We start from the raw sequence: 5,583 nt of genomic DNA, 5'->3' as shown, positions 1-5,583 counted from the left end.
GATGGGTGTAAAACATAAGATTATCCGAAGACATCCTTGTCCTCCCACCAGCCCAGGAGGATGTTGGCATATGAGTGAGTACAGGAGGTCCCCATAGTTTCCCCCTGAGCTGGTGGTAGAAGGTGTCACCGAATTTGAAAAAATTGTGTTATAAAGTAATTTATAAAAGTTTCATAACAAAATAATTGTGATCCTTCAAATGTCTACCACGTGTGGATAGAAAATGTGAAACTGAATGGAGACCAACGTCATGCCTGATGCTGCTATATAAAGCCTCAACATCCAGGCTGGCTAACCAAGTGTCTGGGGTCACTGAAATTCTTTGTAATTTCTGAACTTTATCCTTTGAATCTTTCAAAAAAGATGGTAATGTCCAGACAAACGGTTTAATAATTTTTTCAACATATACACTAATCTGTTCAGTTAGATTATTATTGCCTGCCAGTATGGGTCTGCCTGGCGGTGGGGTCTTGTTCTTATGCATTTTAGGAAAGTGCGTAAAAAGTGGAAATAGTTGAGTGTTCGTTCAAATGAACTTTGTGCTCATCTTTAGTGATTCATTTTTTAAGTAGTACATTATTGAAAATTGGCTTCAAGATTAAGAGTAGATTATATAAGTAGGGTCTTTTGTAAGTTTTTCATAGGTAGTATCATCTGACAATATTTTTAGACACATCTACTCATAATCGGGGCGATCCATGAGAACGATGTTCACTACCTTTATCGGCCGACATTATTATCAATTGATTATTGTCTTGTAATTGTTTTAGAGATTTTATTTCTTCCTCTGACATGTTGTTTATGTCTGATGATTTATAAGGTTTAAGTTTTTTATATCTTTTTCTACTCCAGTGACAAAAGTTTCAATTCTACTGTATGCACTGAAAGCAGGAGTTACTGTTGATTTTGGACGTAAATCAGAAAATGGTGCTCCACACATTATAAAACCAGTCTCATTTTTTATAAGTAACTCTTCTAGCGTGAGGAGGGCTTCTTTCTCTTTATCTTCTAAGAGGGCTATATTCTTGCTCTTATGTTTAATCAATTTATGTAAAGCTAATTTTCTCGCAAATAGGTTTATGTCTTTTATCCACATAAATGTGTCCATATCCGGTGTGGGACAAAGGATAATCCTTTCTTTAGCAAGTCGATTTGTAATGCTGTTTAATTAATCGATTAGAGATTAATTACTTGGAGATCCTTTTTATTCTCAAAAGCTGCCACATTGGAAATAGTTTCATTATAGCTACATTTTTCACTCTCGGGGATTATTTTGCTGTTGTCTGATATCCCCATTTGTCCCTGTCCCTTAATTGTATCTGGCCTTATCCCCACAAAAAGATTGTTGAGGGATTTGTTCAGGACCTGCCATTAAACAATAAGTATTCCCTTGTGTGGGTTCCATCATTTGTATAGATGCTCCATCTGATGACAAAGGACGCAAACCCGTATTGGATGATACTGTTCCAGAAGGCACTGTTTGTTGTTTTTGAGTTGAACATCCTTCTGCCTGTGAAAACAAACCACTCTGAGAGATCCTTTTGTCTAGATTTCAAAGTCCAGTCGTATTTTTTACCGTTGATTGTGCTTTATTATACACCCTTCTATACCGAGATTTTGATGCTCTCCAGTTTCTCCAACCTTCAGTATTCGAGAAGCAGATTTCTGAATCAGATTATTCTATTTCTGAACTTTCTATATAGCTATTTTCTCGTTGAAATTCATTCTGCCCCATATTGGACTTATATATTTGGCCTGTTTCAAATGCTTGCGTTCTTTTATTATAGTTTTCAATGTATCCAAGTTTTTGTCGTTTTTGCTCTAGGGACAGGAACTCTGGGTGAGAAGAAAAGTTTTTATTTCTCTCAATTCTTTCTCCAAAGTGACATCAATTTTTGTAAGGAATATTCTGTCAAAGTCTAACAAGTAATTGATCATACGTAAAGAATTGTCTGTTAGTAGTCTTTCCCAGCCCTTAATAAAATCAGGGTCTTCTCTATGAGAATTAGGTTTAATTGGAATTCTCATACCTCTGTATGCAAGACCTTGTTTTGAATATGTTTCCAGACTTGCTACCTCCCACCAGGATCGCGTGTGTAATTTTAATGTTTTATGTAGCTTTTTGAACACTGTGTGTATATTGGTTTGTTCAAGGGGGATTTCAGTTGCAGAAAAAACCTGCAAGGCCTCCAATGAGAATTGATTAAAGTCAAACTTCTGTAACAAAAAAATTGCCATTAATTCCTATCATATTTTGGAATATACACAGAAATTCGTTTGTAAATAGCAACATGTAACTATGGATCTAAAGATGAGGCAATATACTAAAGGAGTATCTTAGAAAAATATAAAGGACGGTGTCGTTGTGCTATAACTGTGATAAAGAAATTTCTTGTCCAGGCTTGGATTTAACAAATGGAGGAGGTTATCCCGGTTTATATAGAATTCAATTGGTTAAACCAAGTTTCAGGAGATATTAGTAACATGCGAACAAAAAAAGATACCCCTCTCACGAAACATATAAGGTTTGTCCATGAAAACAATCTGACAGAGATTCAGTTCTGAGGAATACAATGTGTCATGTCCATGGCTGCGGGCCGTCAGGTTCACTCTCCCCCTAACGGCCGCGGCCATGGGTCTGCGAGCGCTGGCCCCAGTCTCCTTCTCAGGAGACGTCAGCGCTAACTTCCACTCACCTCGGCCGGGTCCCGTAGGGTGCACACGCACGCTCGTGCCCGCTCTTAAAGGGGCAGCGCACGCACTGGACTTTAATGTTTTAATCAGCCCATGAGTGGCCTGAACTTTAAGAGGGGCCCAGCCCCTTGCTTCGATATCTGAGCATTCTAGTTTGTCTATGCAAATGGTCTCCCAGTGTTTTGCAGCTCCCAGTGTTTCCTGTATCCTGTAGCTCGTGCTATCCTGTTAAAGTGCCGTGCTGTGCTGTAGTCATGCTGTGCTGTATTCTACGCCTGTCCTGCTACTCCACGCCTGACGTTTACCCGCTGCCTAGTCCCAGCCAAGCCTGCCTTGCTACTGTCCGAGCTGCCACAGGTACCCTATACGAACTATAGACATTGACCTGCGCCCTCTTGGCCAGCTGCCATACCGCCAAGGTGGTACAGCCCAGTAGGTCCACGAACCCTACGTGACAGTACGCTCAGGCCATGGACCCCGCTGGCCGATCCAAGACCAAGATGACGTCACAAGAGATGCGGACGGATATGCTGGACCTCCGGTCTCAACAGGACCAACTATTCCAGACCTTGAACATTCTCGTGCGTTGGCAGGAAGCACGAGCTGCCGTTCCTCCTACTACTCCTCCTAAGGAGTCTGTGAGTATGGACCAGTGTAAGCTATCTACCCGGGAGTGACAACGCAGACGCACTTCTGGGCTCTGTCCCCAAAAGCACCAAAGCCTAGGCTTGGTAGAAAAGACAACCTTGGGCAAAGAAGGACTCCCATCTAAGTTGTCCATACACATGACCATAGTGTCCGATGAGAAAACACATCAGGTCTCTGCATATCTGGACTCTGGATCCGCTGCTAATTTAATTTGTAGAGACCTGGTGGACCTTCTTAAATTACCCACTATCTCTCTGGAGAGGCCGTTGATGGTTGCATCGGTAATTGGACTACCTCTGCCAGACCCAGTTATAGCTGTGACCAAGCCGCTGAGGGTCCAAGTAGGGGCTCTCCACTCCGATCTTCTATCTTTCTATGTCCTATCCAGGGCCATTAACCCTGTGCTGCCGGGCCTGCCTTGGCTCCGACTACATGCCCCAGTCCTGGACTGGAATTCTGGAGAGGTTCTCCAGTGGGGCCCCGAGTGTCACAGCCGATGCTTGGTGCAGATTCGTTATGTTCAGCCTCCTCTGCCTCGTTGACAGGATTGCCTGGTCTTTATGCTGCATATTTGGACGTCTTCAGCAAAAGGGAGGCAGAGACACTGCCTCCACACCAGGTGTATGACTGTCCTATCGAGCTGATCCCTGGTGCATAACTTCCCCGTGGTAGGATATATCCTCTCTCTTTGCCATAGACTCTGTCCATGTCCGCCTATTTTAAGGAGAACTTGGAGAGGGGCTTCATACGGAAGTCTTCCTCCCCGGCAGGAGCCGGGTTTTTCTTCGTAAAAAAAAAAGGATGGCTCCCTGCATCTATGTATTGACTACCGGGGTCTCAACCACATCACAGTGAAAAATAAATATCTGTTGCCGTTGATCTCTGAATTATTTGATCGTATACGTGGTGCCAAGATTTTTTCCAAACTAGACCTGCGTGGGGCTTACAACCTAATCCGGATTAGCCGGTGTGACGCATGGAAGACTGCATTTAACACCCGTGATGGACACTATGAGTACCTAGTAATGCCCTTCGGCCTGTGTAATGCTCCCGCGGTCTTCCAGGAGTTCGTTAATGACATTTTCCGTGACCTCCTCTATGTTTGTGTTGTGGTCTATTTTGATGACATCTTGATTTTTTTCTCCAGATCCTGTGATTCATCAGAGACATATCCATCAAGTTTTGCTGCAGTTAAGAGAGAATCGTCTGTACGCTAAGTTGGGGAAGTGCGTGTTTGAAAAGGATGCTCTACCCTTCCTCGGCTACATTGTCTCGAATAGAAGTCTCAAGATGGATCCTGAAAAGGTAAAGTCCATTCTGGAATGGCCACGCCCTCAAGGCTTGAGGGCCATACAGCGCTTTCTGGGATTCGCTAATTTTTACAGACAGTTTATTCCAAACTTCTCCTCACTGACATCTCCTATCTCTGACCTCACAAAGAAGGGCCTGAACGCCAAGGTGTGGACACCTGAGGCGGAGTCTGCATTCCATAGCCTGAAGAGTGCCTTCACGTCAGCCTCTAACCTCCATCATCCAGATGTTTCTCTACAGTTCTCGTTGTAAGTGGACGCATCCTCTGTCGGTGCTGGTGCACTCCTGTTCCAGAGAGCTTTTCTCTTCCGCAGAATGCAACTACTCAATTGGGGATTTGGAGTTACCGGCCATCAAATTGGCCCTGGAGGAGTGGAGACATCTACTAGAGGGCGCAGCTCATCCCATCCTAATTTTTACGGACCACAAGAACCTCACCTATCTCCAGATGGCCCAACGGCTGAATCCTCGTCAAGCCAGGTGGTTGCTGTTCTTTACTCTCCCCCTGATGGCCGCAGCCATGGGTCTACGAGCGCTGGCCCCAGTCTCCTCCTCGGGAGATGCCAGCGCTCACTTTCACTCACCTCGGCCGGGTCCCGTAGGGTGCGCGCGCACGCTCATGCCCACTCTTAAAGGGGCAGCGCATGCACAGGACTTTAATGTTTTAATCAGCCCATGAGTGGCCTGGACTATAAGAGGGGCCCAACCCCTTGCTTCGATGCCTGAGCATTGTTTGTCGTTTCCTAGTTTGTCTATGCAAATGGTCTCCCAGTGTTTTCCAGCTCCCAGTGTATCCTGTAGCCCGTGCTATCATGGTCAAGTTCCGTGCTGTAGTCGTGCTGTACTGTATTCTATGCCTGTCCTGCTACTCCACACCTGACGTCTACCCGCTGCCTAGGCCCAGCCAAGCCTGGCTTGCTACTATCCGAG

The sequence above is a fragment of the Rhinoderma darwinii genome, chromosome 5 (assembly GCF_050947455.1).
Source record: "Rhinoderma darwinii isolate aRhiDar2 chromosome 5, aRhiDar2.hap1, whole genome shotgun sequence".
Lineage (NCBI taxonomy): Eukaryota > Metazoa > Chordata > Amphibia > Anura > Rhinodermatidae > Rhinoderma > Rhinoderma darwinii.
The sequence above is the reverse complement of the archived record's forward strand: the minus strand, read 5'-3'. Positions refer to the sequence as shown.